General features: G+C 43.8%; 1 protein-coding gene across 3 annotated transcripts in view; it reads right to left on the bottom strand.

Moving 5' to 3' along the window:
• Positions 1–23004, bottom strand: part of smash (smallish) — a 64101-nt gene extending 41097 nt beyond the window's left edge. For all 3 annotated transcript variants that reach the window (XM_046634719.2, XM_046634722.1, XM_046634723.2), the window contains exon 1: positions 22508–23004. The gene's annotated coding sequence lies outside the window, so the exon portion shown is untranslated. The remainder of the gene's footprint in view (positions 1–22507) is intronic.
• Between the last annotated feature and the right edge of the window lie 387 nt (positions 23005–23391).

Raw genomic sequence — 23391 nt, 5'->3', positions numbered from 1 at the left:
CTTACGAAGCGGGGCCCTATTAACAGCTCTCTCTCATCCCCGGGAGCAATTAAAACTAACCGGTGCAGCGAAGAACCTCGATTTACCCGGCAATGCGAATGCTGAGAATCCTAACGCTGCTGCTGCCGCAAGACGACTTCCTCCGTTCGCAGCATCCGCGGATATTTAATCCTGGAAGAAATATCTCACGGAATAATTTCTCTTCTGCATCTCGGCCGTCTAAAGAGTATAGAACTTCTGGAACTCCTGACAGACATTATTATTCGTTCGATGAATACCGTGATTTTAAACTACTTACAAGCCGAGTTGCGTGACAAAAAAATCCCGGTATAAGCCGAGCACGCAACGGAATCCCTGTCTTACGGTATTTCGAATCCCCCAGGTCTCTGACCCCGAGCCAGGTGACATCGGAGACCCCTTTGTTCGACCCCCCAGCTAGCCTGCGTGTTTCAGATTTTTCGATCCGAGTCCATGGTTTTCACGGCTTTTCGGATAAACTTACTTCACGTCCTGCATAGGAGTGACTACATAGAAACTTTCCCGCGACGAGGTCGTCCGATCCGCTTATCGCTACTTTTATAATCTAACGGGTGTGCCGATTTTTCAATTTTTTCACCACTTCCCTTATCCGTCGTCCTTCGACGCTCTACAGGCTACGTTAATGGTAGCGTTCAAGCATCGGTTCGAGCATGAAGATACGGTGAATTTCTTGAACCACACGCTTTCTCGAGGAAACGAAGAGAAGAGCCGCATACCCATCTCTCTCTCCCCGTGCCCCGTCTCTCTTTGTTTCTGGAATCACATCCAAGTAATTATCCCGCGCACTGCAGGCGTACGAGATTATACATCCGGAACGCGATGGAGAGAAACCCTGAATGCATGCCCGCAGCATCCGTAAGCATCGAGCCGGGTTCTCCTCGTCGCGGTATAACGTTGATCATGTTCCCGGAGATTATTTTCGGATTAGAAGGTTATTTTCGAGATACCCGCGGTTAGGCGACGCGGACAGATCGACTCTTCCAGCATCCCATACGCTCCGACGGATATTACAATGTAAGCTGTCCTGAATTACGGATCATTTCATAATCCCGCCTAGACATTCCCGTCCGACGCGTCCGTTTCGTCCTCACGTACTTAAAATGCCAGAAATTTCCCCCGAGCTTGACACCATGACGGTGCGGTATACGAGAGATAGGCGATCTGTGATCGCATTTAGGCCTTCTCGATCACCGTAGAATCACACGGTACAGTTGTCGTGTAGTAGGAAATGATGAAAAGGCAGTCGTCAAGGCCGCAACCAAGACGTAATATTATGTAAGTAGAGCGGCTGCTGCTGCGGTAGCTGGAGGTTTGCGGGACCCGATAGATGGAGAACACCTGATACCTAAAACGATACCCAGCCAGACTCCGAATGCAGAGGCTACATCTGAAGAGACGAGAAACTCAACCGCTGCAACGGAAACGTAACACCATAAAACCGGGACTATAACGCGTACACGACTAGCCAAGGTGATGTGAGAACAGAAGGGGCTCCCGAAGCAGATGAGGCTCCCGAATTCTGACCCGATTTCCTGCTTACGGATCGATGAATGTACAGCTCCTACCTTTCTGCCGCACACATGCAGAGTTCGCGGCGCTCGGACCATTACCTGCGGGTACACGTCTGTTCTCTGTTCTCCGTTCAGCAGGGGTTACGCGGGAGAAAGTATGAAATGTATATCTCGTCTTTCAAGCAGGTCCATGGTCCCGATCTTCGTAACAGCGTTCAACCTGCTCAACTTACGTAAGCTTTCTTTACGAATAGCGCAATTCGTGACTCATTGTCAGTGGCCTGAAGTCAAGTGGTCAGGGCGGGGCACTTGGGATTCCTTCAGCGATTCCGCACGCCTCCGCTTAGGTACACACGTTCGCATTCTTTAACGCTGCACATCACAGGCAACGAGTTTCATCCGCATGTGTCAAGTTATAGTTTCGTCGTGATACATTTACGTTGAAAATACAGTTTCATGTGCTGCCCAAGTGTTCCCCGTACGTTAGCGCGAGTGTGGTTTCGCAACGGTGGCAGGAAATACGCGTCGCTTCGCTCGACGTTGCCGATGCAGCGAGTAGAGGTATGTGAAGAGTCGCGACGCATCGCGGTTTTGACGTAACGATACACCAGGCGAGGCAAACAATTCACACGATATCAAATATGTGTTTGCACAATCTACGCGACACGAATTAACTGGGGAATGTGGAAAACGGCACGCTTGCTGTTATCGCAATTCCGTTTGTACATGATCATAATTTTATCGTCGAAAGAAATCATCGGTATACCTACTACGAATCGTTCAGATAATAGAAAACTCACAATTGGTAGGCGCGTATAAAGATGGACGAATTTGTTTAAAATCCAGTGCCCGACCTCATCCAGCGATTTCTACCTTCAAGGTCGCTGAGTCTTGTTCCGCCTCGGATCCTCAATAATACCGGTCTCACTATCCTTTCATGTGAAAACCACTTACGACGAGTAATTTTTTCTTTTTATTCGGTTTTTTATTTCCGAATCCCCTGCGGAGCTGTAGCAGATGCAAATGGGGCTCCTGCGGTAGAAGGATTCCTCAACTTCCTATTCGCGATTACCGCACGCCAGCTAAAACCGAGTGTGCGTAGAGTATACCCAGACGTATTATACGAGTATAAGCATGTAAGCTCCGTTAACAGTTGGAGCATTTCGACGACTTGATTTTATCTAATTGGCGGATCGCGTGACGGCTGACTAGGATGCTGGGAGCTGGCTGGATTTTAGCGCAAGGCGTTCTATTTCCTTCCTTTTCCCTCTTTCTCATGAACTTTCCGCCTTTCATACGAGAAACTATAAACGAGACTGGTAATTCCCTCTGATAGACGTGCGTACAGTGCGTAAGGGATCACCTGCGTTGATGAGAGAGAAGACAACCGAGGAGCCAGCCTAATGGCAGATCTAAGAGTTAGAAACGGAACAGTGGAGGAGGAGAAAAGGTCCGTGGAACTGCCGCAGAACAGTCGCTGCATGTAAATTCGGTTTGATCGAGCCTCGCGACATGCCAATCATATCCCCCGGGAACTGATCAACCATAACTATCGCGCGTATTGAGAGTAGCTCGCGTTGTATAGGAAAGGAATACGAAAACGGCTAGAACTTGATCGAATTTTGTATTCCGTTCTTCTCCCTCCGGTGCAGTTCTGCCGTCCCTACCCAACGGAAGACTCTCATCGGCGCCAAATTGAGTCACGGAAACTGGAACGTGAGCCTGCGGAGGCACTGACTATACCTAGCGGGACAAAAGATCGTCCTTAATAATAATTTTAATGCCGATGTGTGCCGGTTACCTACACACACGGCGTTACGCGTGCCAGTAGTGGGAATAACCGATGCGATCATTAAGGATGATCCCGAGTCAAGTTTAATGCCAGGGTGAAAACATGCGTGCTGCAGGTAGATATAGTGGGTAATAATTTCTTTCGCTGATGCCCGTTTTGTAGGAAATGATTATCCCAACGGTACGAACCCGATACTTTGAAAATAGAACCCAATTACCACGGGCACGTCATAAGCGTCAGAAAAAAGATACGAAAAATAAAATGATAGCGATACCTAGAAGTGACCATTTCGAAGATGGGATATATTTTGACCCCTTTGTCGCAGCACCGAACTATAGTCAAAGTTCGATAGTACACGAATATTAGAGAGCCGGAGATCGGACCGTTCGATGTTCATTTGTCTAGAAAAGACTTTATCGTTGAACGAAATCGATATTCGCGATTGCCCTTTGTTGCCGCTGTTCGTGACGCCGCGCCGGTGTGCTTATCAGAAAGGAAATGCGTTTCCCTGGATTAATTTCTTCCGTGGTGTTGCGGGAAGGAGAGACAATATTTGACGAGGCGTGACTCCAACCGGTAAGACAATTGACTCGGTATAAACTAGGTAACGAGATTACTGGCATTGAAACGCAGTTTCACACCGCAACGCCTAGCTGCACGGTCTTTCTACTTTATCGCAGGAATTCTCCAATGATGCATGAGTATGTATAATTTAGGGTGCTTTTTTTTTTCGAACATTTTTTTTTTTTCCGGTCCCATCGTGAAATTTTGTTGGAAATACCTAAAAAAAAATTCCCTGAAAGTTTGAACCCTTAATATCAATTTTAAGTGCTCGCCCTGGTCATGCAAAGATTTCTCGTCTAAAATACACGTAAACTTGGATTTTTTTTCTTAAAAATTCTATAGTTCAGAGGCATTTTATGGCATAATCATGACGATTAATAGGTTCTCTTTCGAATTGAACGCTCTACAAAAGTGCCCATTGCGGCAAAGCCATAACTCATACTGACGAGGTAGTACGGGCCACTAAACCTATTTTTTCTATGAAATTCGCGTTTTTTCGCCTCTATCTCATTACTAACATGAGTTACATGAAAAATGTAAATGAAAAACTTAAAGGAAATTTAATTTCCTACAAAAAAGTCTTTGGCGCTATCTCGCTAACATCAATACTTCTCGAGATATTTCAATTTTAAGTTTATGAAGTTTTAAATTTACATAAAATATCACGTCAAATTATTAAAAAATATAATTTCTCTATTATCTATCACTAAGTTTTTAACAAACTACTTTTTTTTGAAGATGAAAGGGTAAGAAAATGTTAATAATCGAAAATATGTTAGACATAAAAATTTTATATATAAACATAATAACAAAAAATTCTTTATTTATCTTTTCTTTGACTGTATAGTGATTTTGTACACGATGGGTGCTCTGAGCGATGGTTTTGAACAGTCAGAAAAACTTTTTGCCTCACCTCTTCATTATTTGTCAAAGCTTGATTGAATTTTTCAGCTAGTGCTACTCCTCGCTCGGCAATATCATTCACTACCTTCAAATTGTTGAATGTTTTAAGACATTGCTGATACTCTTGATTAGTTTCCCATGTATTTGGTTCTGAGTTCAAAAATCCACAAGGAAGATTAAATTGTTTAAAGATAAATAATGAATTGTTCGTCACAAAATCACTTATATTTTGATCTGCCATCGAAGATATTGCACTATAGGCTACTGCATAACGTTTACTAGACTTTTTAGGGACTACTGTAGTATTAATTTTCTCTACAATTTTTAATTTTTCTACACGTACATTTTACCTCTTTCTTCTTCTCGTTACGCATTTTAACTTTAGCTACAATTTTATAAGCCACAAAAATTTCCACTGACATATTTTCGATTATTAACATTTTCTTACCCTTTCATCTTCAAAAAAAAGTAGTTTGTTAAAAACTTAGTGATAGATAATAGAGAAATTATATTTTTTAATAATTTGACGTGATATTTTATGTAAATTTAAAACTTCATAAACTTAAAATTGAAATATCTCGAGAAGTATTGATGTTAGCGAGATAGCGCCAAAGACTTTTTTGTAGGAAATTAAATTTCCTTTAAGTTTTTCATTTACATTTTTCATGTAACTCATGTTAGTAATGAGATAGAGGCGAAAAAACGCGAATTTCATAGAAAAAATAGGTTTAGTGGCCCGTACTACCTCGTCAGTATGAGTTATGGCTTTGCCGCAATGGGCACTTTTGTAGAGCGTTCAATTCGAAAGAGAACCTATTAATCGTCATGATTATGCCATAAAATGCCTCTGAACTATAGAATTTTTAAGAAAAAAAATCCAAGTTTACGTGTATTTTAGACGAGAAATCTTTGCATGACCAGGGCGAGCACTTAAAATTGATATTAAGGGTTCAAACTTTCAGGGAATTTTTTTTTAGGTGTTTCCAACAAAATTTCACGATGGGACCGGAAAAAAAAAAAATGTTCGAAAAAAAAGCACCCTAATGTATATATATATATATATATATATATATATATATATATATAAAATTAACTTGTTATTTCTTCCTCGTTCTTTCTTTTCATCATGCAGTTAATAATTGTACTCGATTAATTTCCTTAGTGAGAAGAGAAGAAATTCATCCCAATCATATATATATGCAGTATATGGATATTAGAACCTCATGCATTGTGTTAACGGATGATTTCACCGCTCCGTTGTACGCCTGAATGTCACTATAGATCGCGATGCTTAACAGGATGTTAGTACAAAAGCTCTGCATTTTTCGTATTGTTTCGTTGTAGATTGAACTGCGTGATGCCTAACAACATACAGCCAGTCTACCCGATTGTAAGTACCCCGATATTTGAACGTTTCTTCGTATACTTGGCTTCGAGACTTGGTACGAAAGGTAGAAATATCTTTTATAGGATGAATACGCGAATGACACCTACCTGGACAATGTTCGATTCAGCCAGATGGATAATATAACGCGCATGACAATATTCGTGCAGTCGGTTGAATAGACGAGTCAGACCCGGGAGGTTGTTATGACTGAAGAGAAGCGGTATGATCGCACTTCGTTTTTGTCAATTGAATACCGCACCTCGGGTGAGAACAAACGTGGAACAAACACTCGGCGACTCGTCGCAACATTTGAGCCTATCGTCTAAACTGTTATTTTAATGATATTGTTTCGTTTCTTACAATCGTTACAACGTCCGGCTGGCGAGAAATTTGATTCTAACAGAAACACGATCTCGTTATATTATACTTTCCATACGCGTGTAAAAACTTGCCACAAGCCGAGATCAGCCTCAAAGCTTAACGCTCCTTGATCGGTGGTGAAACGTAGATAACGAGGTCGAGTTTTTCTCGCTAGAAATATAATACAACGTAAGGAAAAACGCGAACCCTGCATAAAACGGTCGATTTAATTTCAACCGAAGACCACGGGTCAAGTCTGCTAGCGGATCAAATCCTACAGCGGAACCTCGTCGATATCTGGCATCACTCGAACATAGAATGACGTCCCGAGGTATTTGGATCGTGATGGCCGATCTGAAAAGGGCAACCTAATTTAGGAAACCGGCATAGCGTTTGGTCACTGTCCGCAGATAGAAAGAGGCTGACTTCGCTACCAACTGCAGGCCAACGAAAGCAGGGGATTTGGATGTGCGCTCATCTCTTATTCGTGCAACGCGAACCTATGGTGACACTGATGTAACGTCCGAGCTAAGCGTCGGTTTAGCCTCACTTTGTTTCTCAACCTTGTCTACATATCGGCGAAGAGGAGGTGATGTGAGGAAATTAGAGAGGTACTAATTAGCCTCAGAAACGACGACATTCTCCCGCAAGCAATGTATGTTATCCGCCCGTGTTGTTGTAACCTGCACCCGACGGACTCTAATGGCAAAAGAGAAAATAGAGTGAAAGTATAACGCGAGACGCGTACAAAGCTCGATGCATTGGCACAGTTGAAATATCTTGCAACAAGACTGCGTCGTCGTGTGAGAAAATTTACTCGTGAAGATTGAAGACGTGCGTGCGGCACATACGCCGCAGTTCTCGGGCAAGAATAAGACAAGAAAAGCGAGGTAAAGTTGGCTGTTGGCAGTTGCCGGAATTGGCACGAGTCGATCGATCGCATATCTCATCGGTCAATCTCCCCGTAAATATAGACGCCTTTCGGATGTGCACCGCACCGATTTAGGTGTTGATCCATATGATCCATCCGAATCAAATGCTATCGTTGCAAGATCGGCTTTCCGTGACACGCATCGCGGTTCATCTTATCTTAAGAAGGGGGGTTACGGAATGGAATCAGGCTAACGACAATCACGATATCGCGGGACTCTGTTTGCGCCGCATTTGTTTCCCGACAATTATTGCCGAGATGCGGAAACACGGGGAATTGCGTTAGCTACTCGGTGCATCTACCAAACCTACTCACCGATTTCGTACGTCACTGCGGCTCTGTGGGTATAAGTGTGTATGCCTATTCTCTGCTCACTCGACATCCAGAAATAACTCTCTTGCAACGAGTCACGCCGAAGTCAAGAAGGCCGGGGGCCGTTATTTAGGTAGCGAGTTTCCACTGACAAATATCAAGTAGTACAGTTTTCAACGTTGACAAATCACTGCCCAAAACAATATTTCCTCCGCATACCGAGGTTGAGGAATGAACGAATCTTTTGCTTTATCTTCACAATGACGGAGAGGCAGCGTCATATTCGTGAATGATTTTTAAAATGTACCATAACGAGACCAACTGTCAACTTTTTCAAGTACCCGTGTCTTTGATTCGGCGCAACGTTAGCATCTCCTCTTCTATTGCTTTCGAGAAATTGGCGTCTCCGAGCGGACAGAAGAATAATCCTCATTCACGTTAGTCACGAAAGAGCTTCGGATATATTGGCGAAAAGACTATCTCGCGAGCACCAAGTGTTCGCAATCACTGTCTCCAGCGTCAGCAATTTCTGACGACTGTTCCGTTTAGCCTTGGCTCGACTGCAAGGGGCTTAGAAAGACGGATACGGAGAGAGTGAGAGACCGTTACTTGTTTTATGGAAGCATAACAGATGTTCCTTGGAATGATGCAGATGTTGCTCAAGATCGACGCTTGAATGGGTGCAGGTACACGTAATGGTGCACAAATGAAATTGCTCTGAGAACCTCGTTTATCCGAGCTCGTTAAGAAATATCCTCGTCTACCGACTCCTTTCTCCGCCTTCGCCTCCCTTCATTCATCCGGAGGGAGGACGATGCATAATACCCGGCATCCCCCAAAATGAAACCATCGTCTACCTGGGTTACGGGATCACCTTGATCAGATTGAATGTCTCCCGCAAGGCCAAACGCGTATGCCTTTTCCCGTACCCTCTCTCTTACCACCCTGTCCTACCGCACCGTAATAACAGATATAACACGCCTGCGATACACAAGGGATTCGTCACGCGTCTACGACTGCGGATGAGGTATCTGGAGCAAGGCGGTGTACACAGGTATAAACGCGCGTTGCATTTTGTGTTTCGCTGTGTAAAATACACAGAGAATATTTCTTGAAGGGGACCAGTCAAACCCCGGGAGGCGGCCAATCTACGCCGGCCATTAAGAAATATTCCATCGACAAGAATGTATCTCTGAGAAATTCCCGTGATTTTACTCTGATTCGCTCTTCATTTTTATTTCGACTCCACAGGCATCGGTAGGAGGTTCGAATTCAAATCATCGGATGTATAAAATGAGAAACAACTCGATCGAGTCAGGGACGCTGATATGCTCTATACGCGGACGAGCGTAGCCGTATTCGTGTCAAACTTACACTCGCCCAAGTCCCAGCATCGAGTCGATATACTTATAATTGTCTAGCTCTGCTCCATCGACAACTATTTCCTTTCAAAACTTCCTTTCTTCACAATCTAGTACACTCGGCCTTGGCGGTGACTGCCGACTGAGTGTGCGTCGTGGTTTTTTCCCCTCCTTTTTTTTCTATTTATTTACCGCGAGATCTCGATAGTAAAACTTATACCTCCGTCAACATCACCTTCGCAATAATTATTTAATATATCAGCTCGGCCGATCTTTTATCCCAATTATCATACCATGCAAAACGACGTTCGAGCGACTATGTTAATTTCCAATCGCCTACTCCGCGCGCACACGATTGGAAACCTATAGCGAGATATAAAAAATCTGCACAAATTGCAACCGAGGCTTAATGCAGATAAAGTTATAACGAGTTGTGCATAATCGTTGATCAGCACCGAGTGGCGCGATTAACGGTACTTTAAACGTTTCTAAACTTAAAATATGGGCATGTATCACCCCGGATCGAAGTATATCTGTAGCGTTTCTACCGCTACCTGCAGGCTGCCTTATGCATATAGACCGATCTGCAGCACTGTAGGTACGCGACTTTTGCGTCAGTGAACGATTATAAAAAGGTCAGGGACTCCGCGGCTGACTTTTCAAAGTCTCTCCGTAAAGGACATCTCTTCTGAGCATCGGGCGAACGGGTTTGCTTGTCGACTTTTGCAGATGGCGCACTCCAAGAAATCTGGGATACCCTATCGGCGTAACATTCTGATCCGTTCGCGTTTCATACTTTTGCAGCATAATAGAAACAATCGCGGCGGCGAGGCTGTGGTGGACAATCGGACGCAGAGGTCAGGTATTTCAGGTCAAATCGTAACGCGAAACCTAGCGTGTAGCGAGGGACACCGTACTTGCAGGGTTTCCTTGATACCCGCCCTCTGAACTTACACGGCCCAACTTATCGTAACGGGTCTCCGTCACGCGTAGACGGTGAAAAATCCCTGACGAATCGAAGCCTCGATTACGATTTATTAATCGCTTCATCCCTTCGACTCTGCATTAACGGGAATTCATTCTGAACACCGAATATTCGATCACACAGCCGAGACATTACGTTTTGATGTAGGGAACCAAGAATACTTCGAACCTGATGAAGCTGAGTTAGCTGAGAAACGTGTGAAACTTTTTGGAAATAGAAAAATGCGATTCAGATTCATCCTCGTAATTCTATAAAAATATCGGGGATTCAAGGTGTTGCACAAAATTTTGAATTTCGGACTTCGCTACCTTATCCGATTGAATATCAAAACGTTTCGCTGTTAATTCTGGCAGCTACCTTTAGCCTTGTTCGAACCTATTAAATTACGTATAATCTAGGATATTTTCTGTCCAAGATGTGATTAGCGTCAGCGAAGAAATGTGGAATCATCTTAGTTTCGCTCGCTTGCGGGCAAAAATATTTCATTTGCGTAATGATGGCCGTATTTTACGAAATATGGTATGTTCCTCATTGACCCTAAATTGGAGCATCGAATCGCGATTCGACTGCAAGAAATAATAAGAACAGGTTCTCCTCGTCAGAAACCTGCACTTATACGTGTGGTGAGTATTACATGACGTAACGGCGATGAGATGCGACTACGGTAGCTCACGCAGAAATGTGCTGTATATAACGTACATGTATAAACATCGTGGATAATTAACGGTAAACCGAACGAAAGGAATACATTTTTATAACCGTCCTCGCTCGAGAGCAGAAAAACATCGCGTTAGTCAGCTCGAATACATACAAGGAGCAGATTTTTCAACTTTATTCGTCTTTTTTCGTCCCCTTTGCTCTGAATTTATTCACATTTTTTTACCAGCAGAAAAAAAAAACGAACCGTCAAAATTGTCGTCTGACTTCCGTTTAACGGTTCGACATGAGATTCAAACAAAGGTATGTACGATATAATACTTGTACGGTGAACATACGGAGGTAAGCTGGAGAATATCGCGGTGAAAATTGTGAATGTTTTTGAATTTAAAGAGTTTGGCAAGTTCCGAAATATGCCGAACACTCCGAAAGTTAAATAATTATTCTTGGCAAAGAACGTCGAAAGCCTAATCCTGTCCAACACTTAGCTCCTACGTGAACGTAATTAAGGACGTACTGGCTATACATTCTCATTGTCAACCAAAAGTGAGCCTCGCCGAAAATATTGAATAATTTGTGATAAATTTAAAGTCGGAAAAAAATCAATCGCAATAAAGATGATAAGAAAATTGAATTTGAATAATAATAATTCCCAAAAGTTGTCAATAAATCGTTTAAACAGCACGTTGTTTAGCAAATTTTTACGGCTTTTTTTTTATCATGTGAAATGAATTCGTTAATTTTTCCGAATAGACATGAATTTTCAAGTAGGTACCTTCTCATTGTTTCCGTTTCCGAAAATTTGTATTCACGAAACTATTCAAGATTCAATTCCTAAAAATCCATACATATTCAAGGGAAATCAACAAATTCATTTCACATGACAAAAAAAAAAAAAATGATTCCCTAAAAATTTGCTAGGCAATGTTTCGTTTAAACAATGAGTCGATACATTTTGAGCATTATTATTATTCAAATTTAATTTTCCTCATCGTCGTTATTGCGGTTGATTTTTCCCGACTTTTATCTTATCGCAAAGTATTTAATATTGTCGACGAGACTGACTACTCGCGGTTATTCGGTCCTCCCTCAAATAGCCAAAGACGTGCAGAATAGAAAACGCGAGACGTCGCCAAGAGGATATTCCTTCCGCTGCATATGCTTGCGTAAAACAATACGAACAAGGTGTAATAAATGAGTTGTTGCTCGTACGTTTCGGTAACTTAGTCATCTAATTGTTTGTTGTTCACTTGCGTGCGCGCTTGCTGTGTACGTATGTAATGAGACAGTATATGCGGTATGCATAGGCGTACGTTCATACCGCTTACCGCGATGATTGCGCAACGAGCAAGAATCGCGGCTCGCGTTTCTTGACGTACAGGTACGTTATACCTACCCAGTTCAGGTACGTACGAGAACTGATTCCGAGTCGACACGACGGCACTCCGGGCACTGCATTCTCTCCTCCACTCTCGCGCGTAACCTTCTTCTCCGCAGTGTGTCATACTTAGAGACACGTAGAGAGAGGTCTGCCTCTAGGTATAGGTGGGTAGGTGGGTGCATACACTTATACCATGTACATGTGTACAAATACGCAGCTTATTACCTTCGGGCTGCAGGCGCACCTGCCGACTGATTCGGATCGCGAATGAATGTCTCACGGATGTTGCTCGACGAATACAACGTGTTAAAGCACCGGGGAATGCGTCAAATACGAGTCACATTTATTTTTAATACTTGAACAAATCGATGCTGAAAAGCGAGACATGGGCTAAGAATCGTGTAGCCGGCCTGCCCACGCACCCACGCAACTCAGTCGAATCTACGTTATAGATATACCAAACGAATTTCATTCGATTTCAATCAGACGCGGAGGTGACTCGGACGAGAAGGTTATATACTCAGCTGCAATGAAAAATTCGACACGCCCCTTGCGTAACGAAACATCGTAACAGGGAACGAAATGCAACAAATCGATAAATTTCCCTGCTCTTGCAGCTTGCATTTTTGAGCGATGCATTTTTCATTTGCAACCGTCCGTAGATCACTGTGTGAGGAATATACGCTGCAGGACTCTGATCGTGAATAAGCCGGGAAGAAGTCGGCTGCGTCTACTTACTACAAAGTACAGTTATCGCACCAAAGTATTTTACAGAGCCTGGACACGACGCGGGCTCGAAATCTCATCCAGAAGAGAGCGTATAATAACGCGCATGTGATTGCACACCGTTGACCTGCGCCGGAAGTGACGCAATCATAGCTAGCGACAGCCCCATCACCCTGCCCATCCGGTCTCGAATGACCGATTCGACTCTATAATTTTTTAAAAGTGTTATTCGCTCTGACCTCTTCACCGATTGATCGCAGATTACCAAAAAGCTTCCGTTGACGAGTCATTCCCAACATTTGTGGGGAACATGGCATGCACTATATAGCGGTATACACTTCTGAAGAATTAGATTATGCAGCAAGATTGCACGATCACTTAGCCGATACGTTCTAACATCCAGTAATCATCCAGTGAACGGACATGTTACTCAATCCGGTTGGTCGTGATTTGTGCCTGCCTCTGTACAGTAGAAGATGCGTAGTTGTTTATGCCTTTGTAACAATTCTAATTCGTTATAGAATCAAGTTCGTACTGTATAGTTACACAGTTACACTCCGGAGCAGAGATGTATTTGTTATTTGGGCCGTAAGCAGTGAGCGTAAGCAGAGATAGATATCGAGCCAAGGAGGAAATGAAAGTCGGGTTATAATAATTTATACCGGAGACTTTACTACGCGCGTGTAATTATGTGCGAGTATGGATTGACTGTTCAAATAACTGGAAACAGACGCACACGCGCACACGCGTGCACAAGTGTCCGCGTATCAACTTGACTGGTGAAGTATAAATGATTAAGATAAAGAATAAGCATTAACACTAGCACATTATACCGCTTGGCCATCGTCGCGGATTTAATTTTTAATACTAAAAGGTGGTCGTAATAAAAACCAGCGACTACTCAATCGAGTTTTATTATTATAGAATCACCTACGCGTTTAAAATAACTACCGCGCCCATGGTCCGAAATTTGCATCTGCAGGAACACTGCAATGCCTGTTCTATTTTTTATTTTATTTTTCATACATAATGCCAAACGAATCAAGTTTAACAAAAAACTTGCAACTGCAGCGGAGTGTGAAGTACGGTACCTCGGTGTACGTTCAACAATGTGAGAAAATCAGAAAAATATCAGAATAATAAACACTGTTCCCACTCCCCGAGGCCATTCCATTGGTGATGATGTATGGAGCGTTGTTCGAACCATCGCTATTATTAATGTTGTTGTTGTTATTATAACCGTGGGTCACGTAATATTGCGTACCGCTTAGCCAGTGTGCGTTTTGTCCGTCTACGTATGAGTAGCGTACACGCGGTACGGGCCACGTATTTATTACAGATGCGTATATGGAATATCGCACTATTGACCACGGGTAGCCTAGATAAATCTAAATCGAGAGAGAGAGAGAGAGAGAGAGAGAGGCCGCAGTGAGTTAATCCAAATATGGTTGAGAAAGCGAGGAAGTCGCGGAGGAGATTGAGAGAAACGGGAGACAAAATAGCGGGTGATAAAATTGGAAAAACAAAACGTAAAAATACCCTATCGCGTCAGCGGAGTATCGTTCTAATCGCGTCATGCGAATCGGGATACACGCCTCTAGAATGTCGAGATCACATGGCAGAATGACTGCTGCTGTAACGACTGAACATGACGCCCAGTTTTCCGAAAATATAATTTCCCTCCGAACATTTATGCGGTGTTTATTAACTCTCGGTTTGTACACACCGAAAGCGCATTTTACGAATGAAAACCGTTTCTATACCCAAGCACGCGAATGGACGAAGAATGTCCATTTTACGAATGCAAATACAGTCGCCCGGAGCTAATTGCAACAGTTGTCACCAGATTTTGGGGAACAGATCCGCTGAGTTTGAATTTTTATTTTACTATGGTACAATGAAGACCGTTCGTTGCGCCTGATGCAGGAAGTTAGAAAAGGCGAGAGACACGAAGAGTCCATCTGCGTGCCGTCTGTTTCCCGTCCGATGGCAGGCCTTCACTGGTGTTGGATAGTACATAGAGGCTCTGGTATAGAGCGAGGGTTGTGAAACGCCGCACTTCCGGCCACAATTTAACAGTAAACCGAGCGACTACGTGCCTATGGGTGTAGAAAGAGCGAGCGGGAGAAAAATTTTGGGGAGAGGGAGAAAGAAAACTGAGAAACAAGCCCGCTGGAACCCTGAAACACGTTCATTTGTATTCAAACAATTCATTGGGTAAACTCAGGTGCGTCTCCCGTCCACGTATCGAGTTGAATTTTTCATTACATGTATCATACATAAGAATACATAGAAGACGTATGCGCGTGTTGGTGTCTAATTACTGACAACGTCGGAATGAGAATTAAAAAATAATGTTTCTTCTCTTCTGGTTAAACAGGAAACTCACGTTACCTTCGATACGATTGAAATTTTTCTCACTACTTATAATGCTTTGGGACCACTGCCTGCGGTTGCCCGTGGAAAAGTACCCCGTACGACCGCACCTTGAGGGCCCCAAGCCCTTCCATAATGTGAATAATAGGTAAGCGTCGTGTGCGAAGACTGCCACGTAGGTAAAGTAGTATACGCCACAGCGTGCAAACACATTGTAACACTGACTGTGAGTGGCTCGCATTGTCGGTTGAGTCGAAACTCTAGAAAATAAACGTTCTAACACAAGTACGCGTGTTCCCTTTGGAATCACTTGGTATACGAACGCTATGGCAACCTGAATACAAAGTCTCGACGAAAACAGTCTCACCAATGAGAATCATAAGCGATTAGCATACAATTAGTTGTAATTTGTGTCCGTATCACGATTCGCTTGTGCGACGTGACGCAGCTTCGTCGCTTTCAGATCATTTACTAGGGTGTTTTAAAAAAACTAGAAAACAAAAAAAATTCTCCCCAAACAGCTTCGAAAAGCTCTATTTAGGTATAAAAGTACGCCTGTTAAAATTTTAGCCCTCAGTATTTGCAATAAGCGGTTGCGCATCGCACTTTTTTATTTTCTGTAAGGAAAAATATTTTCCACAAGGCATTTAAATAACTTTTGGAACCTGGAATAACATTTGAACGAGTGAATTTATCGGAAAATAATAAGAAACCTTTTGCCAAGAGCGTTCAATTCGCTACAAAAATCTGAACGTGAATTTTGTATACGATGTATCGTTAGCCGGTTATTAAAATCAGAAGGAGCAAAAACCCATGTTTTTCCCACGTTATTTTTATAGAGAATAGAAAACTGCGACGCGCAACATCTTAATGTTGATATAAAGAGCTTAATTCTTAACAGGCGTATTTTTATACCCAAATGGAACTTTTGAATCTGTTTGGCATAGTAACAAAATTTTTTTTACCGTGAAACACCTTATTATTATTTACTCGTGACATTCGCGTACTCTTTCCCCCTTTTCCCCCCATTGTCAAACATAGATACATAAAACAGATGAAAATAAATGTCAAAAAGAAACAGTGTCAAAGGCAATATTTTCCAACATGCCGAAAGTGAGTCATGGGAGACGACTTCGTCGAGATTGCGGTGGAGGAGAACTCCGCCGTCCGTTCACCCCCGAGTGGTGGGTGGGTGGCAGTTGAGATAGGTCATTCATTGTACGGGCTGCCGAGGAGTCGGAAAGGCTGCCAGATTTATGATGCCTAGTTGCAGAGGACTAGGACTAGGGCCTGGTCGCATCTCCTTGCCCACGACCCACTTACACACTTACACAGACTCGCATAATTGTGGCCGTCGGGTCTAATCAAGGAAAGCTCGGGTCTCTCTCATGCCTACTCCGCTGGGCCATGACGCAACGGCAGTCGGTCGTATATAATAAACTCGAGCCTCGCCCACGCCGAGAGTGCGGAGCGAGTCTTACGTCGGGTCGAAACACGTTGAATAACAAAATTAAAAAATCAGAAAAATCGAGATAATTTAATTCAACGCGGACGTATCGATTTGCCATCACGGATTGCCGCGGCTTTGCATTCTTAAGAATAACGTTTCCAGCCATCGACCGCAGGAATATTGCGAAACGCTGACTCCTTCGCTTCGCCGCAGCCATTCGACTTTCACGCTTCGAGTGACGTGGCGTAAGTTCGTCTTACGAAGAGCCGGAATGAGAAATAAGTAAATTTACCAAATTTTATCCGCCAGGCATCGTAGTTCCGGCGCCTGAAAGACAATGGGATTATATAACTCGAGACTGGCGGCGCCTCTACTCGGAAGTCTGAAATTCCGAATGTACGATCTTAATTATCCGAGAGGCTTATGCTCGGCCAGATTCACTGAACATTGAGCACGCGGGTGAGATCGTTGATCGATTACACTGGTCAACGAAAATTTTGCTAACCAGTGCTAACTTTGACTTCGTGGCTAATTACAGGCAACAGGGAACAACTGCATTAATTGACGCTGAGTGCGAATGAAGTGAGAAATTCTGCTCATCGTCGGTTCGAAGTCACAATATTTCAGGAACGCGAGTGTTGAAACAGCGACGACGATCGGATTCTCCGAGAAAAATTTTCCCGGCCGAAATGCCGGATTGTTTTCATTGCATAAATTATCGATCGATCGTTCACCGATAACGAAATGGAGCAAAATCGTGAATGTGTTTATACCCTATATTACGATGTGCATGCGCATGTATCTTGAATTGCTTTCTAAATTTACATCGATATCGACGGCTCGAGCATCAGCGCCGCAACGTTATACTTTCACCCTGCACCGAGATCTCGCAAAGACGCTGTGATACTGTTACAGGGAAGCGGCGGAAGTTGTTGCGATAAATGAAACCTAAGTAGGTAGGTCTACGCTCCGCGTACGTGTAACATACGAGTCAGAACTGTGTCAAAGACGAAGAGATAAAAATCGTCCCGCGCGGTATAGAAAATCAAGGATATACCTGTATAATACCAAATCGCTTCAGTGTTACCCGTGTCTTCCTTGTACTACATTTTACTCCTATAAAGTAAATCCGTGGCACAGGGATTCTCCCCGTATCCCAACTCACGGCATGAACGTGGTACAAGGTACACTTTCACTTTAGCCAATGATAACGACGATCGTAATTCTTCCCCGCCGAAGAGAAGAATCGCGGTATTCATTCCCGGTCTCCGATCCACTCTCTCGAAATACTCGGGAAATTTTTTCCATCAGAAAACGAACACGAGGCAATATCGACGAGCGGTCATCGAGGTACTCGTGCGGTACTTCTAACGGCGCAACGCGCGCGTGGTTATCAAGTTTCACGCAGGTATTATACAGAAAAACCAAAAGGATGAGCGAAATTTATTTTTACCTCTCTTATCGCCGAGCAGAGAGCTTCTCCGGTCTCTTGATCAGGGATCGAGCTCCACGGCTTTTCCGTTTCCTTTTCCTCGTCTCCCTTGTCTCTGGGCCCACCTTGTACCGGTGGGCGGTAAGGGGGATATTTTCGCGGGGCCCTAGGTCCCCCGGGGACTTGGGGACGCCCTAACGGCACTCCGGTACACGACTCGGCTTCGACGACCGGTTACGCACGGACACGCACCCGGCAACGGTACATATCCTACCTGGGCGAGAGCTCTGCGTGCCGGAATCATCGCGTGCTCTGCTACATTTTCGATGCTCTCCGGCTTACAATTAAGGGGTCACACCACTGTGGAAAAAAAAAGAGAACGGCTTTTTTCACCACTTTTTTTCACGACGGAAGAAAAGTTAATAGGATAATAATATTCGAGGAAGTTATTAGGCGTATATTTAAGTATCACGGAAAAAAGATTACTATCGACAAATATTCAAAACTGGCGACACTGGAGCCAGTATCGCGAGGCACGTTGAATTCTGCGGCACGCACTCTAATTGGTGTAAATTTGAATATAGAAAAAAAAAAAGAAACTGCTCAATCTACATGTCCGTAGCTAGAGGAATACGTATGGGATTTTGAAAATATGGATTTTTAGGTAATTGGCGAGTATTTTAACGAAAATATTCAATTTCCGACCAAATAAAGGACACTTATTTGCTAATAAACAACGTTTAAATCAACTCATCGAATATCCGCTGCGTGTTTCTGCAGCTATTAATATGCAGATCGAATGATTTTATTTTTTCCCAAATTTAAATTTGCACCAATTACACCGCGTGCCGCATGTCTCTCGAGAATGGCTCCAGTGTCATCATTTTTTAATATTTGTTAATAATAATTTTTTGTATTATACTTGGATATATATGCTTAGCAACTTCCTTGAATATTGTTATCTTGCTACCTTTTCCTCCATTCGGAATAAAAATAATGGTGTATTTTCTAAGCTTTTACAGTTGCGTTACCCCTTAAAAATGCGAAACGCGGAGGAAAAAGGGACATTTTTTTATAAAGCTCGTTTCAGTCGGGCGTGATTTTTTGTTCTCAGCGAGTATAGCCGTACAGGGAAATCGGGTGTCCGTTTTATACCGGTATTCTTGAAAAGAGGGGAAACTCGGTGTAAACCGGAAGTGGATCGTCGCGAAATCCGACGCCAGCTGGACACCGCCTTTTGTATCTTTCAACGAGACCACGGAGCACACAATGCCGACTAGTTGCGGGAAGAAGAAGGTGTGCGACTGCCGCATGTCGCAATTCTCATCCACGTCTCGCACCCTGATGAAAAATCTGTGATGAATTTAAAAATCGTTTCTCTTTGCGGTGCAGTCCGCCGAATAAACTTTCTTTCGCGGCACCGTTTAATATCAATTATTTACGCCCGCGTGACTGCGAAGCAGTTAGGATAGTGAAAAAAAAACTTTAAATCATGACTTAAACAGTCCTTCCTCGTCTGACTGTATGTGTGTATGTACTTGCTTTGCTAAGCCGCGAAACTGCGATTACCGTGAGGCTGCTTACTCCAAAACTCGTCGTCACCGGGGACAACAAAAGCCCCTCGCAAGAAATCGACTTGAATGAATGAAGCGGGTTCCCTGTGCAATCGGATCTTGCTCAGAGACCATTTTCGCCGCCTTCAAATCTAGTTTGAGGTAGGTCGGATTGTCACGTTGTATCAGTTATGTGTTAGGAAATCATATTGTTCATAAAAAATTTATTCCAAGTCGGATATCAGTTTGGAATCGAACGCGAGAGCTGTTGGAATGATTACTTTGCTCTTCTTTTTCTTCTTCTTCTTCCTCGCGTTTTCCCACGTGACTCTGATCTTGGGTCGAGTCACAGGTTCAGTGCACTCGACGCGATATTGCCATTCATGATTCGGTAATTTTTAGCATCTCGTGGATACGAATCATACAAAATGCCGAGAAATAAAATTACGAAGTTTGCAAAATTTCTTTTTACTTCGAGTCGTTAAAAATGATCTAGGATTAGTTGTCGAGTAGGTAGTTAGCGCTGATAATAAATCGAATTCACACGAGACTATCTAGTATATAATCTGAACAGATATAAACGTCTAACAGAGTAAATAATTTGATTCATTTGAATGACTGAATATTTAATTAGAAAGACACGTATTTGAGAGGACAGGTATTAGGTAATTATACTGGATGTATATACGTATATTGAAACTATTTCGAAATTGTACCGCGACAAAAATTTGTCCAAGTAGGTACATTAATATAGGTATACCTGCCTGTACGCATAACAGTAGAAACCTGAAAGAGCGAAAAAAATGTCGACACTCGCGGGACTAAAAATATGGCAAACAAAATGTTCGTACTTTGGTGATACTTGGGCGAGCTTGAGGGAAAAACGTTAGAGGTGATGTTAATGAATACAGGGGTGAGATATTTATCCAGCTTGAAACAACGCGCAACACTCTATTTCCGGCGATATCTTAGAGCTAGGGCTTAAATTGTCGAAAAGAATCCCAACTCTCGGTTTAGTCTATTTTCAGTTTAGTCAGCACGAGTGACGCTGCCAAACGTGTTCTGAGTCACTTCGGAAACCAGGATTGTTTCAAAACAGTCGTCTCGCGCAATTGCAGAAGCCGAGGCACGCACACCTAACCCCGCTTCCTATACTTAGAAGCGTGATGCACAAGTGTACCTATAATAAGTATCCGCGGCACCAACGGGGTACGTCCAGAATTAGCGTGACAAATGGAAAAAGTACCAAAAAATAGAGAGCGTGATGACCCATCAGGACGATACACGCAATTGTGTTCCCCTTTGGCAAATTTATCTTTTCTTAGTTCTTCTTACCCTTCAGGTAGGCAGAGCGAAAGCTAACAGGCCAACGACCCGCTGTGCGTTATGTAAATAGAACATTTGTAAATAGATTAGCGTGAGCGAACAATTAGTCGAACAGGTAGGCACATAAACGGATATTCTTTACTTATTCCCAAATTTTATGAGGAGCAGCGTCTTTTTTGCAGTTCAAGGTCCGGCTCGAGTTACCCTCGACGGTTGAGAATGAAAAGAAGTTAGTAACGTTGTTGTAACTACGATTTATGTCCAGAGAAACCGACGTTTCGCAAATTCAGAGATGTCTCCAATTCAGTAGACCGTATAATAAAGGAAGAAGTGCTCGTTTGGTAGTTTGAAAATTTGGCTCCTTAAAAGTCACTCTATGTGAATTTCTCTGTTCAATGTTTCGTTACGATAACGTTACTAACTTGAATCTCGTAGAAGAAAATCAATTACGAGTCACCCTCGTCTGCGATCGTTATGCCAAAATTGTCAGAAAAAATCGCGGACAGTTCAACAGCAAAGATTAGCCTTCTGGATTACTCAAGCTAGAGTTTAAGGATCCAATGCCTGAAAATTTGACTGGCTCTCGTATTTTCGGAGGCTGTTTATTTTTCCAACCGCACGAATCACTCAACCTTTCTTCGTCTTCTTCGTTAAGGCTACTGTGAACAAGACTAGGTGATCTCCGGAGGGGCGGAAGAGGCGAGAAAAAAATTAGTTCAGTACATAGCAAGAGACTCGTAAGGCCACGCGACGTACAATTGTTAATCACGTTAGCGAGGACGTCATGATTCGTGCATATGCGAAAAATGACACTACCGTAAAGACGTACCACGTAAGCAACGATGTACCGAGAAGGCGCTGAAAGCGTTGCGCAAGGCCCGCAAGCATATACATCACAATGCATACACGATGCAGTAATTCGCGCACGCGGAATATCCGCTACCATGCATGCTGACCTTCCCGTTGCGCAAGGATACGAAACGACAAGTTTCAAAGTTCAACCAACACCTGGAAAGGCACCGTACGTTCGATCGATCAGTCAAACCGGCTGAAACGGACTTGCGTGTACGTTCAGGCTGGTTCTTCAGCCTGGTAATACAATTAGATAGAATGATATTAAGATCGATGAGCGGACAATCTCATTTACTCGAGAGGCGGCCGTTTTCCAAAGAAGCGGCCAGTTACCAACACCTTCCTGGCGATAATTTCCTGCTCCAAACGTTCGGTTAAACCGCATGCTTCGAGTCCCAAACAGTTTCCCCGTGACACGGAAAGATCCGTGCCGTTGCGGGAGAGAGGACGCGTGGTGCGCGTGTATCTAGGAACACTGGTCGCCATTTTAAATCGTCCAGGATATTCTAAGCCGCGTAGCGAGCAGGTATGGGTGGGCGTACAACGCCGACGAGGTACGCAAGTTTGCCGTCTTACACGTTACACAATTGCGAATAGAACGGTCCTTACCTTGGAGACTCAGTCCCTCCGGGGGCTTCCGCGTAATCCAAGGAATCCGGAAACAACGAAGCCTGGTCGAGCCGAGATCCGGAAAGTCCTGCACGAATACAATGCAATTGTAGGTTGCATGCGGAAACGCGCACCACGTAGCGCAGCGAGAAACCACCAAGTTGCGAACGGCGAATATCGAGGGTGGAGTGATGGACGAAGGGGGTGAGGGGTGCACTGAGGACGTCGGCCTTCGACGCGTACCGACGTCGGAAAATCGATCACTGCCTTCCGGAGGCAATTGCAACAACAACGTAACGCAACGCAACGATCGAGGCACTTTGTTAAATGGCGGGGAGCAACCGACAAACTCGTCCCGTTAAACTCGGTCCATAGTTTATCTGATTATCTGCTTATCTGCTTACTGGTAATAATCTACAGCCGTCTTCTCTCTGCGTTGAGGAGAGGCACGAGAGGCGCGCGAGCGAGCCGGCTTTCGGCGAGGGACTGAGGACGAGGAGCCCGGGGGCAGAATCCGACAGAGACGGAATCCCCTTCCTTCCTCGGCGTCGAGGCCGCGTCTCGCCCCACCTCGCATCCACTGAACCCACACTACCCGCTTCTACTACCACTACCACACCCACGCCTCTCGCTTCGCTCGCACACCCTCCTCGTCCTTCACCCCCGCGCCCCTCGTATTTCCCCTAGGTACGGGTGAGCCCGTAGGTTCGTAGCTTCGCGTCGATCAAGTATAAAACGACACCTGAAATTCGATGCTTGCTCCACGTACCTACACGACTTGACCTTGTTTGTCTCTCTCCTCCGCCCTGTCATCGGGCTCTCTAGAATTCGATTTCTAAGCTTCGCGAATGATTTTATCGGAAATGGGGGGATTAATGAATGAA

Source organism: Neodiprion pinetum, chromosome 7 (assembly GCF_021155775.2).
Source record: "Neodiprion pinetum isolate iyNeoPine1 chromosome 7, iyNeoPine1.2, whole genome shotgun sequence".
Lineage (NCBI taxonomy): Eukaryota > Metazoa > Arthropoda > Insecta > Hymenoptera > Diprionidae > Neodiprion > Neodiprion pinetum.
Note: the sequence above shows the minus strand (reverse complement) of the source record. Positions and strands in the feature narration are given on the sequence as shown.